This window comes from Convolutriloba macropyga, chromosome 6 (genome assembly GCF_964194025.1).
Source record: "Convolutriloba macropyga chromosome 6, txConMacr16.3, whole genome shotgun sequence".
Taxonomy (NCBI): Eukaryota; Metazoa; Xenacoelomorpha; order Acoela; family Convolutidae; genus Convolutriloba; species Convolutriloba macropyga.
The window spans coordinates 44,788,271-44,801,134 of NC_134473.1; the positions used below are offsets into that span (position 1 = coordinate 44,788,271).

Here is a 12,864-nt window from a genome sequence, read left to right on the forward strand (position 1 = left end):
AGATAAACCCTCGCAAAGTCTAGAGCCTTTTTATTTTTTAAGTGCCCTGTTTTTCGCCGCTCACGTGCGTTATTTTCAGCATAATTTTGAAGATGTCAGGTTTGCTTGGGACCAAATTTTCTGTTTTTGGGGTAATTTCGGGAACTCTTTTCGTACATTACATATTCTTCCAAAATTTTGACGCTTGATTCTTAATCTTTCTTGCACTGAAGCTATATACAAATAAAAATAGATTACACTGAAACATCTGAGGGCTCGAAGTGGCAATGGATTAAGTTTTTGAAGAAAAAATTTAAGAAAATTTAAAAATTTAAGAAAATTTTAAGTAATCTGTTAGTAACTAAAGTTTCTAAAGGATTACTCTGCGTTCTGAGAGAAACCCTCGCAAAAAATAGAGCCTTTTTATTCTTTTTGAGTGCCCTGTTCTGTGCCTCTCACGTGCGTTATTTTAAGTATGTTTTTGAAGTCGTCAGGTTTGCTGGGGACCATTTTTTTGTTTTTGCGGTAATTTCGGGAACTCTTTTCGTACATTACATATTCTTCCAAACTTTTGACGCTTGATTCTTAATCTTTCTTGCACTGAAGCTATATACAATTATCAACAGATTACACTGAAACATCTGAGGGCTCGAAGTGTCAATGGATTAAGTTTTTGAAAAAATTTAAGAAAATTTTAGGTAATCTGTTAGCAACTAAAGTTTCTAACAGATTAATCTTGGTTCTGAGAGAAACCCTCGCAGAACCTAGAGCCTTTTTATTTTTTTGAGTGCCCTGTTCTGCGCCTCCCACGTGCGTTATTTTAAGCATGTTTTTGAAGTCGTCAGGTTTGCTGGGGAACATTTTTTTTTTGGGGTAATTTCGGGAACTCTTTTAATACATTACAAATTCTTCCAATTTTTTGACGCTTGATTCTTAATCTTGCTTGCACTGAAGCTATATACAAATATCAATAGATTACACTGAAACATCTGAGGGCTCGAAGTGGCAATGAATTAAGTTTCTGAAGAAAAATTTAAGAAAATTTTAGGTAATCTGTTAGTAACTAAAGTTTCTAACAGATTAATCTTGGTTCTGAGATAAACCCTCGCAGAGTCTAGAGCCTTCTTATTTTTTTGAGTGCCCTGTTTTCCGCCTCTCACGCGCTATTTTCAGCATAATTTTGAAGTTGTCAGGTTTGCTGGGGACCAACTTTTCTTTGTTTTTGGGGTAATTTCGGGAACTCTTTTCGTACATTACACATTCTTCCAAACTTTTGACGCTTGATTCTGAATCTTTGTTGCACTGAAGCTATATACAATTATCAACAGATTACACTGAAACATCTGAGGGCTCGAAGTGTCGATGAATTAAGTTTTTGAAAAAATTTAAGAAAATTTTAGGTAATCTGTTAGTAACTAAAGTTTCTAACAGATTAATCTTGGTTCTGAGATAAACCCTCGCAGAGTCTAGAGCCTTTTTATTTTTTTGAGTGCCCTGTTTTTCGCCTCTCACGTGCGTTATTTTCAGCATAATTTTGAAGATGTCCGGTTTGCTGGGGACCAACTTTTCTTTGTTTTTGGGGTAATTTCGGGAACTCTTTTCGTACATTACATATTCTTCCAAACTTTTGACGCTTGATTCTTAATCTTTCTTGCACTGAAGCTATATACAATTAACAACAGATTACACTGAAACATCTGAGGGCTCGAAGTGTCAATGGATTAAGTTGTTGAAAAAATTTAAGAAAATTTTAGGTAATCTGTTAGTAACTAAAGTTTCTAACAGATTAATCTTGGTTCTGAGCTAAACCCTCGCAGAGTCTAGAGCCTTTTTATTTTTTTGAGTGCCCTGTTTTTCGCCTCTCACGTGCGTTATTTTCAGCATAATTTTGAAGATGTCAGGTTTGCTGGGGACCAACTTTTCTTTGTTTTTGGGGTAATTTCGGGAACTCTTTTCGTACATTACATATTCTTCCAAACTATTGACGCTTGATTCTTAATCTTTCTTGCACTGAAGCTATATACAATTAACAATAGATTACACTGAAACATCTGAGGGATCGCAGTGGCAATAAGTTTTTGAAAAAAAATTAAGAAAATTTTAGGTAATCTGTTAGTAACTAAAGTTTCTAACAGATTACTCTGCGTTCTTAGAGAAACCCTAGAGAAAATAGAGCCTTTTTATTTTTTTTGAGTGCCCTGTTTGTCCTAAGAAAAAACATATTACTTTTATAAATGAATACAAACGTCAGAATATAAAAAATATAATAACTGCTGATATAGAATGTTACACTGTTGAAGTCTCAACTAATGATTGTAAATATGTAATAGCTGAACATATTCCAATAGCTGTGGGTTACACCTGGCAAGGTATCTTCAAGCACTACTTCGGTCTAGGCCGCATCAAAAGTTTTGCTAGAGATCTATTAGAAATAGAAACTGAGAATAACTTCAAGCGCAACAAACAAATGATATTCACAGAAGAAGATAAATTACATCATGAAACCAATAACACTTGTCATATCTGCTGCAAAACATGTATTAATAAAGTAAGAGATCATTGTCATGAAACTGGTAAATATAGAGGACCTGCATGTAAAATATGTAATCTAAGATACAAACAACAAAACTTCATTCCAGTAAAATTCCATAATGGCTCTGGCTATGACTTCAACCTACTATACAGTGAACTCTTCAAACAGAATAATGATAAAAGAAAAGTAGATAACATACCACTAGCTGCTGGTAAGTCTAAGATTTTTAGCATTGGTTGTCTTAAATTCGATGATAGTTATAACTTCCTAGCTATGCCTCTAGATCAAATGGCAAAGATATACGGGTGTAAAACTAAAACATTATATCCATATGAATACTTTGGTTTAGAGTCGTATAGTAGCAACGCTACCTGGGGAACCACGACAAAGTCGTATGATGAAGTTATAGGTAATCTAAAAATAGAAGACTTCAAATCCTCTCTACATAATAAATTACCAACAGAAGAAGTCGATGTCTTTAATAAAGACAACAGTCATAAAACTGGTAAAGATCTAACTATAGTATTTACAAAACGATGTGGAAATATTAGACTACTGCATGAATGAATATGTTAAACTAAGTATGAAAGAATTCAAGCTCAACCCACTACATTTAGTAAGTCTCCCAGGTTATAGTTTTGATTGTTGGTTAATGTCAAGTGGTGTTACATTAGATACATTGCAAGATAAACAAATGCTAGATGATTTTGTTGGAGCAAAGAGAGGTGGTATATGTGGAATAATGGGTGATAGATATATAAATAACAGTGATGGTAAGTCCATATGGTACATAGACGCAAACAACCTATATGGTTATGCAATGATGCAAAAGTTACCTTATAAGGATTTTGAGTTTATTACTACTACTACTCTAGATGTAATATTGAATACTCCAGATGATAGTGATCATGGTTACTATATAGTTTATGATATTGATTATACTAATGAATGTAAAGAGAGAACAGAACAGTTAGCACTAATGCCTAATAAGAGAAAGATCAATGATAATGAATTAGGTTACAGAGAAAGAGATGGAGGCAAGGCAAGATCAGAGAAACTAATCTTAGACCAAAACAACAAAACAGAATATATGGTTCATTATAGGATGTTAAAGTTCTATGTTAAGATAGGAGTAAAAATAACAAAAATACAGAGTAATTAAATTTAAACAAGATTATATATGAAGAGATTATATACAAAACAATACTAACAAAAGAGCAACAGCTAAAACTGAAGCAGAGAAGGATGTAAGGAAATTAATGAATAACTCATTATATGGAAGAATGTGCATGAATCCTCTACACTTCTTTCAAAGCAAGTTCTTGCATGATGAAGAAAAGATAATGAAAAGTGTAAGTAAACAAACATTTAAGAATATAACTAGATATAGAGATTATAGTCAAATAGAATATATAAAGAAAATAGAATATAGCTCACCTGTATATGTAGGAGTAACAATACTCGAACTTAGCAAATTACATATGTTTGATGTATTCTATAATATTCTACAACCATCCCTCAAAGATCTAACACTTCACTATATGGATACGGACAGTTTCGTATTAAGTTATAGTGAAGGTAAAATTAGTGATGAGCATATGGACTTAAGTAATCTAGACATACCTATAAAAACTAATAATAAAGTCCCCGGCAAGTTTAAGCACGAGCTGGGGAGTAGGATTATTGAGGAATTTATAGCATTGTCCCCCAAAAGACATAGTTTCAAAAATTATCCTAAAAACACTAAAGAAAAAGGAAAAAAGAAGCATAATAATGCTAGGCACATAGATTATTATGATGCATTAATGAATCATACACAGAGAACTATAGATGAATGCAGAATACAAAAAATTGGCGATAACATGACAACAACAAAAACAAGTAAGATTAGTTTAAATATATTTGATGATAAAAGGTTTTATGTAAACAATATAAAAAGTTATGCTCATGATGAGAATCTATATCTATTCAAAAGAGATTTAGTAAATAAAATCTGTGAACGGACTTCATCCATGCCAAGCCAAGCATCAATAAATTTAAACAAAGAACAACTGGTTAATAATATTTTAGAACTAACCATTAATGATGATAGAAAGTTAATTGAAGCCGCTATTAGATTATATAATGATCTGCAAAGCAGTTTCACTATCTGTGAAGCAGGTTCTCCCTGATTTATAATCTTAATAAAAACTGGTTAATAATATTCTATACTTCCTTTTATATAATGATCAATTGCATCTCCTGGTTTAGTAGTTAGTACATTACAGATCATTATACCTCCGAAAGTTATTTCCAAATCACTATTTCCTCTAGTTAATTTGTTTTTGTTATATTCTATAAATTTTAATATTTTAATGGTTTCCCTTTCGTCTATATAATTAGAATAACCTGAAATTATTAATTCATCATGCCAGGGATCCTTAGCATGGTTTATAAACTCCCCAAGCTCCCTGATAGTCTAATATTGTTTTCCACAAGCTAAACAGTTTTTTAACTCAGAGTAGTTTTCATCAATAGAATTTTCATTATCCATTTTATACTCTTATTAAAAATTTTCAATACATATAAAATGACTAAGCTAGATGAACTTATAGAATTAAACTGCCTAGAAAAACTAAACAGAAAGAATAGATTAAAAGATAAATTAAAACAAGAAAATTATGGAGAAATAGAAGAGTTATTTGATCCTTCAACTAATACACTATATGCAAACACTGAACGGAATCTAGCATTAGGTGAACAAACATTGAGAGCAATAGATTGGCAAAATCAAGAGTTAGATAAACAAACTAAGATGATCCAGCAAGCTGGCCTCCAGTTTAATGAAGCTTTAATGAAGTCCAATGGCAAAGCTGTAGAGGAAGCTCGAGATAAACCAGGACTTTTAGTAGATAAAGACACAGCTCAAACTATTAATTTAATGTAAGTTCAAGCTAACCCTCAATTAAAGTTAAAGTTCGGAAATTTAGATATTGGTGAATTTGAAATGAACGGTGTTAAACTAATTTACCAAGAAAATGCATTTATAGTTAAGGATAATATATATGAATTGTCAGATGAGTTTATAAACTTTCTTACTAACCCAAATATAAAACATGGTGAAATCGAGGAAGATGAAAACAAAATTAAAAGGTTTTTAAAGGATATTAGATATGATTTAGGAAAAGGGGATAAGAAAAGCGCTAGATATAGAACAATAAAACGTATAATAGGGATAAAAGATGATGTATATGGTAGGGGATTAAATAGCAACCCAGACCCAAATAGTTTAATAGAAAGACTAGAATTATTAATACTAGAAACAAAAGCTGGTCATGATGGATTATATGATGAAATGCTAGATATAACTAAGCAACTATTATCTATGAATATTATTAATCAAGAGCAACTAGATAATTTTGTTTTTAACTATGGTAAATGAGCAAGCTCACAAATTCGTTGATAGGTGAAACCATGACTACGTCCATAAAAAATGTGGAAAAACAACAACAACAACTATTAGCTAAAGAAGTATTCAGTCCTCAAATAACAAAGTTTAGAAGACAAAGAATAATACCATTATATAAAGATGAAACATGGTCAGCTGATTTAATTGATAAGTCATCTCCAAGTAAATACAATAATAATTATAAGTTTATTTTAACTGTTATAGATATATTCACAAAATATGCATGGGCTATTCCATTAAAGAATAAATCTGGTTTATCTATAACTAATGGTTTTAAAATAGTATTAAAAGAGCATCAACAAGGTGAGTCTGAACCTAGAAAACCAGAAAAGTTATGGGTAGATAGAGGTAGTGAGTTTTACAATAAAACATTTAAATCTTTAGTTAAAGAATATGAAACAAAACTATATTCTACTTATAGTGATTTAAAGGCTGTATTCATAGAGAGATTTAATAGAACATTATTACATATAATAAGTAAACCTATGTTCATCAATGGCGATGGTAATTGGGTAAATATATTAAATGATGCTGTTGTAATATATAATAACGTTCACTTAACAATTAATATGACACCAGTTGACGCTTCTAATAATCCTGATAAAGTTAAATACACTTTTAGTTTTAAGAATATTAAGGGTAAACCTGGCTACGCCCAACCTAAACTTAAAGTTGGTGATTATGTTAGAAATGCAGATAAACGTAATATCTTCTCTAAGGGATACACTTCTAATTGGAATAGAGAATTGTTTAAAGTTAATGAAGTTCTAAAAACACAACCACCAACATATAAAATAGAAGATATTAATGGTGAGATAATAGAAGGTAAATATTACGAACAGGAATTATTAAAATCCGAGTCTGACTTTGAATCTAATAATAAGGTTATGTAATCATTAAATATTGACCTGCGGTCCTAAGTCTAATTATAATTCTAAGTCTAAGTCTAATTGCAAGACTAATTATAAGTCTAATTACAAGACTAATTATTATTCTAATTATATGTAAACAAATACAAAGATGAAAAGAAATAGATTCAATCAAGCCAAAACATAAATCGGGGAACCCGCTTCTCGGATCAACATCAACATCAACAAACAACTTAACACTAAGTAAGACTCGTGGGTTATTCCTAGAAGATAATGATAATATTGATATGAAGGATACCTATAAAATTACAAATGTACATCCTCCGATAGATGAAATAAATGTTGTAAATAAAGAGTATTGTGACAATAACTTATTATTCTCTTCTAATAAAATAGACATTTTACGTAGAAACATAACTGAACTAAGAAAAGGTGAATTTGATAAAGTCACAACTAAAACATTACAACTAAATGAAACACAAGTTAATGATGAACTAATTAATGAGTTTATTGAATCAACAAATGAAGTCAGAAATACTGTTAAGTTATGTAATGAAGTTGCTGCAGATACTATCTCTAAATACAATCAATTAGAACAAGAATTTGATAATAATAAGTTTAATCAGAATATCAATAACATACAACTAGATGAAATGTTTACTACTGGGCTAAGAGAATTTAAAGAAGTTAATAAAAAGACTAATTCTTTTATAGATGAAGCCCTTTTAAAGAATAAAAGGACAATAGTACAATAAATAATTGCTATACTTTTACGAAGTACGTTAGTTGATAATAAAGAGCAAGCAAGACTTGAGATGCATTATGGTTTTAAACAAGATAACGAAAGAAATAGAAAGAATTTTTACTAATTAAAATAACCGAAACTATGACTAACCCAACAGCACCGAGTGAGATATTACTATATCCCAACTTGCCAACCGTTAATGAACAATACATAAAAGAAAAGATTCAAGCTAATAATAAATTTAACAACAATATTAACATTATAAAGGATATTAGAAATTATTATGAAACTGAAACTAATAACTATAATAAGAAGTTAAGTAGATATAAAAATTATATTAACGTAGCTGAGATAACAGAAATAGTTTTATCATCTATAGCAACAACTGCAACATCAACATCAGTTGCATTAACCGGTATTAGATTACCTTATTCCATACCAACAGCTTTTGCTACAGCAACTGTTTGTGGTTCATTATCAAAAACAATTAATACTAAAATAAGAAATAAAATTATAAAGTATTCACAAATGTATATTTTAAGTAAACAGTTTAGCGAAAAGTTTAATAAACTATATACTAAATCAATGAATGATAATAAAATAGATAATGATGAGTATAATGAATTAGTTAAGGTATATGAGGATTATAAGAAGAACCAGAAAAACAAGCTGAGTGTTTTTTTAAACTAAAATTGTTAGTGTTTAGTTATAATAATGTATTTAGTAATACTAATATTAGTATTAATATTTATCAATAACCATAAACATAATATAAATATAATCATAAGCATAAATATAATATAATCATAAACATTATCATAAAAACATATAATCATAATCTTAATCAAACAATTATCTCTTCTTAGTAACTAAGTACAACCCTCTTCCTTTTTGTACTACCTTTATACCTTCACCAGTAGTTGCAAATTTAATTAAATCAGGTGTAGCCGCTAGAGCTGCTTTAGGGTTTCTACTTGCAGCTGCACTTCCTATTTTACTTGCTATTTCTAATGCTCTTACAGGATTATTAGCAACTTTCTTTCCGAAGTTAACTGTAGCTCTACCAACACTTTAAAGAAATCTTTCAATCCCTCAGCTTATATTCTTGCATCACTAACAGTCATTGACTTATTTTTCTTAAACTTAACACAATTACCCTTTAACAATTTAGTACCTTTTGAAGTAATAAAACCTCTTTTGTTATCAGTACCACTATAATGTCTACCATCGAAATTCTGTAAAAGAATCAATTCTATATATAAAAAACAATGGAAGTTAAAAAGTATAATCCCTTTGTTGATAAACCTAACCCTAAGACTACGGGTTCCACCCGCGAGCGAAGCTCGAAGACTAAGCCTAAGACAAAGCTTGAAGCTAAGGGCCTATGGCGTAGCATCGGTGAACACAATATGAATTAGTTTTGAACTTATTTAAAAAAAGACACATTTCTATATATAAAAAATAATGGAAGTTAAAAAGTATAATCCTTTTGTTGTTATTAAGCCTAAGCCTAAGACTACGGGTTCCACCCGCGAGCGAAGCTCGAAGCCTAAGCCCAAGGTTAGGCCAAAGGCTAAGATTAAGCTTGAAGCTAAGGGTCTATCTCTAGAGAATAAAAAGAAATTAGATATTTTTTATGCTAAGGGTTTTGTTAAGACTAGTAGGAAATAATGACAAGGACTATAGTTATAATTATAACTATGACTTATTTATAACTATGACTTAATTATAACTAAGACTATGTCTATGATATAATATCAACCATCTTATTACCATCACTATTCACACTAATAACCTTTCTAGTTAATACTAATGCATAACATATAACAACTGCAGCACTAAATTTAAAATTAAGTTGTATTGGTTGTGGTCCTATATGATCCCTTTGATATCTAGTATCGAATACATATATTCTATAACTACTTTTGAATGTTCTATGATTTATATATGGTTTTATATTATGTGGTAGCCCATTATAATCTTTATTAAAGCTAACAATCTCTTTAAAAGCCTCATTATAATTATTGGTACCATAATTAATAATATTCATTCTATCCTGGGGATAAAACTCACTACCAATATTACAATAACATTCATTACATCGAATGTACTTGCATCATGAGTTTGTTCATTAACATTATTATTTTCCAAACCAACTATTATATATTGTGGTCTCTCCATCCCACTTTCCATACCAAGATCAAACAAGAAGTTTGTAGCATTGGGCACATTCTTATAAAATGTCTTTCTTTCATAATAACTAAAGTCTACATTATTCTTTTTACTTAAACCCTTTTGCACATTAATTCTATTATCATTACTAGGATCAATACTAGGTACACAACATGATATATCTCTAATTTCTATATTACCATCATTAGCAACTGCACCAGGATTAGCATTAACTCTATATAGAGCTCTATCATTATTATTTCTTTTTAATATTAGTTTAAATCCTAAACCATATATAATCTTTTCTAAATCATTTACGAAACCAAATAGATCACTCATCTTAATCATCATATACATATGACCTCGTTGTGCAGCAATATGGTCACCTTTAAGTTGCCTATCTTTATTACCTTGATTTCTAACAAAACCACTCTCATATTCATCAACAGTACTAGTTAATAACTTATACATCAATAGATTAGGATGACAATGATCTATATATTCAATAGTCCTACCACCACTAGTTTCAAGCTTAACTGAACTGAACAATGCCATCATACCATAATTCACTAATCTGATATTAGCATCATTAGCAAATACACCACCAGCATCATCTGATACAACAAACTCTATCTCTAGATAGGAATAACGCAAATTTAAATGATTCTCTTCTCTATTGAGAATGATATTAATGATAGTATTGATTGTATTCATTGTTGCTAGATTATTAAGTTTATATTTTATAATCTTACTTTTGTGTATATCATTATTATAACTATAAGTTGTGTCCAAATTAAAATCCATTTTTATTAGATAAAAAATGACAGACAATTTAATCTTAAGGGAACTACAAAATATACATGAAGCTTTAACTAAAACTAAAGAAGAGCATACACTTACCTTTAGAATGATAAAACCAACAGAAAAGTTTCACTTTAGTGAACCTATACTTAACTCATCAAAATTAGGTTTAATTAGATTATCTGTTTATAATTCGGTGTTTAATGTGAATAGAAGGAACAATCAATTCTTATATGATACCCAAGGGGAAACATGTTCAGATACCCGTATTTTAGCTATTATACCAGGAGCATATGAATTATTCGAAATAGCAGAATTAATAAAAGAAGAAACTAATGGTAATGTTATAATAGAATCTGATAAGAATACAATGAAAAATTTAGCGAAAGTAAAACAAGGTGCAATTAACTTTGACATAGAAAATTCAATAGCCCCATTACTGGGCTTTAGAAAAATAGTATATGAACAAGGTAAATATACATCTCAGAAAATTGTTGATATTATGGGTTTTAGTACTAATAACATTCATTGTAATGTGATATCTGGTGTTAAAGATAATGGGAATAACACAGACATACTATATACTTTTACTCTAACAGAACCACCAGGTTACTTGATAAATATTATACTAACTAATATCTTGTATCAAAATGTAACTAAAGATAGAATAGAATATATAGAGTTTCATATTAAAGATGAGCATGGAAGACCTATAGACTTTAATGGTGATGTATTAAGTTTTACTTTACATCTGGTGTAACTTCGTTGATCTGACGTAGTCAGCTGACCAAAGGTCCATCTGGTGTAGCTATAAACTTAAACTTAAACTAAACTACAAAACTCTCCGATCCCAATTACTTCTTAGTTTACCATTAATATTCTTATTTTTAGTTATATCAATGACAATGTAATTATAAGGCTCTTTCCATACCTTATTACATATATTAGTAAAATCAATATAACTAAGTTCAACATTATTAAAGAAATCTTGATATATCGATGATAGGACTTTACCACTCTGTTCAAATAAAATAAATAGATAACAGTTCTCTCTAACACTCTGCCTATCCAGAGAGAACAGGTTTTGATTAAGATATATCATATTGCAATTATTATGTCTACCTCTACAAAAGTATTCATTAATAACTGGTTCTTTGGCTCTAACATCATCGAATATCACAAGTCATTGGGTAATTTATCAGGAGATGGTAAATCTTTTATATCTTTAATAAATTCTATAATAGCTTTTGGGTTTATTCTTTCTAATCCATTGTATTGATCACCAGCAGGTCCAATGATGTATAGCTTATCAAAATATATACTAGCTAGAATTAGTTTTTTTAATAAGAATGTCTTACCACATTCACTAGGACCAGATATTATACATCTAAAGTTATCTGGGAATGTGGCTTCAGTAATTATATCATCATCATTTAGCCATGATTGTAGATCTTCATTTATATTTACAGAGATCGGTGAAACCGCTTCACGGATAGTGTTAGTAAGACTATTTTTATTAGGTTTACCCTTTTGATAGGACTTCGTCCATCCGGGAACCGGTTCCACCGATGTTTCACCATGTTTTTCACCAAATAGATCTGCGAACGAGCTTTGCTCGTGGCTAGCCAAGCAGGTTCCCTGATATATAAAATTATCATCTGCGAAGCAGGTTCCCTGATTAACATTATCATTAACACTATTATTATAATTAACATTATCATTAACATTATTAGCAAAGCTACTTCGTAGATCATTATCAATGTCATTATCATTATCATTAACATTATTAGCAAAGCTACTTCGTAGATCATCTGCGAAGCAGGTTCCCTGATTAACATTATCATTATCATTATCAATGTCATCATCATTATCATTATCATTATCATTATTAGCAAAGCTACTTCGTAGATCATTATCATTAACATTAACATTACAACCTAAACAAAAACACTCATTATACATTTCTGGATATTTACATTGATTAACTAGAATATTCAAAGCACTTTTAATTCTAAATCCTCTATCAATAAGATAGATCATATATAAACAATAAGCCCCACAATAAGATTCATCATATTGTTGTATTCTCTCATTAGAGCCTAGATCAACATATTCTTCTAAAAATAGTGGTGGGGTTTCTACACCAAAACTATCAAAGTAATACACAGGACCACTTTCTCTTCTTATAACTAAAACCCAATGTGTACAATCAGTTGGATGTAGATTGACAATAATGTTGAAGTTTGGTTCCCCGATCGGTGAAGCCGTTTCACAGATACTATCTGGAGTCTCATCTCTCATTACTATTTCAATTGGT

General features: G+C 30.2%; 1 protein-coding gene across 2 annotated transcripts in view; it reads right to left on the minus strand.

Annotated features, from left to right (window-relative positions):
- LOC142341701 (gamma-secretase subunit Aph-1-like) overlaps positions 1 to 12,864 on the minus strand; it is a 288,252-nt gene that overhangs the window by 158,664 nt on the left and 116,724 nt on the right. The window lies entirely within an intron of this gene.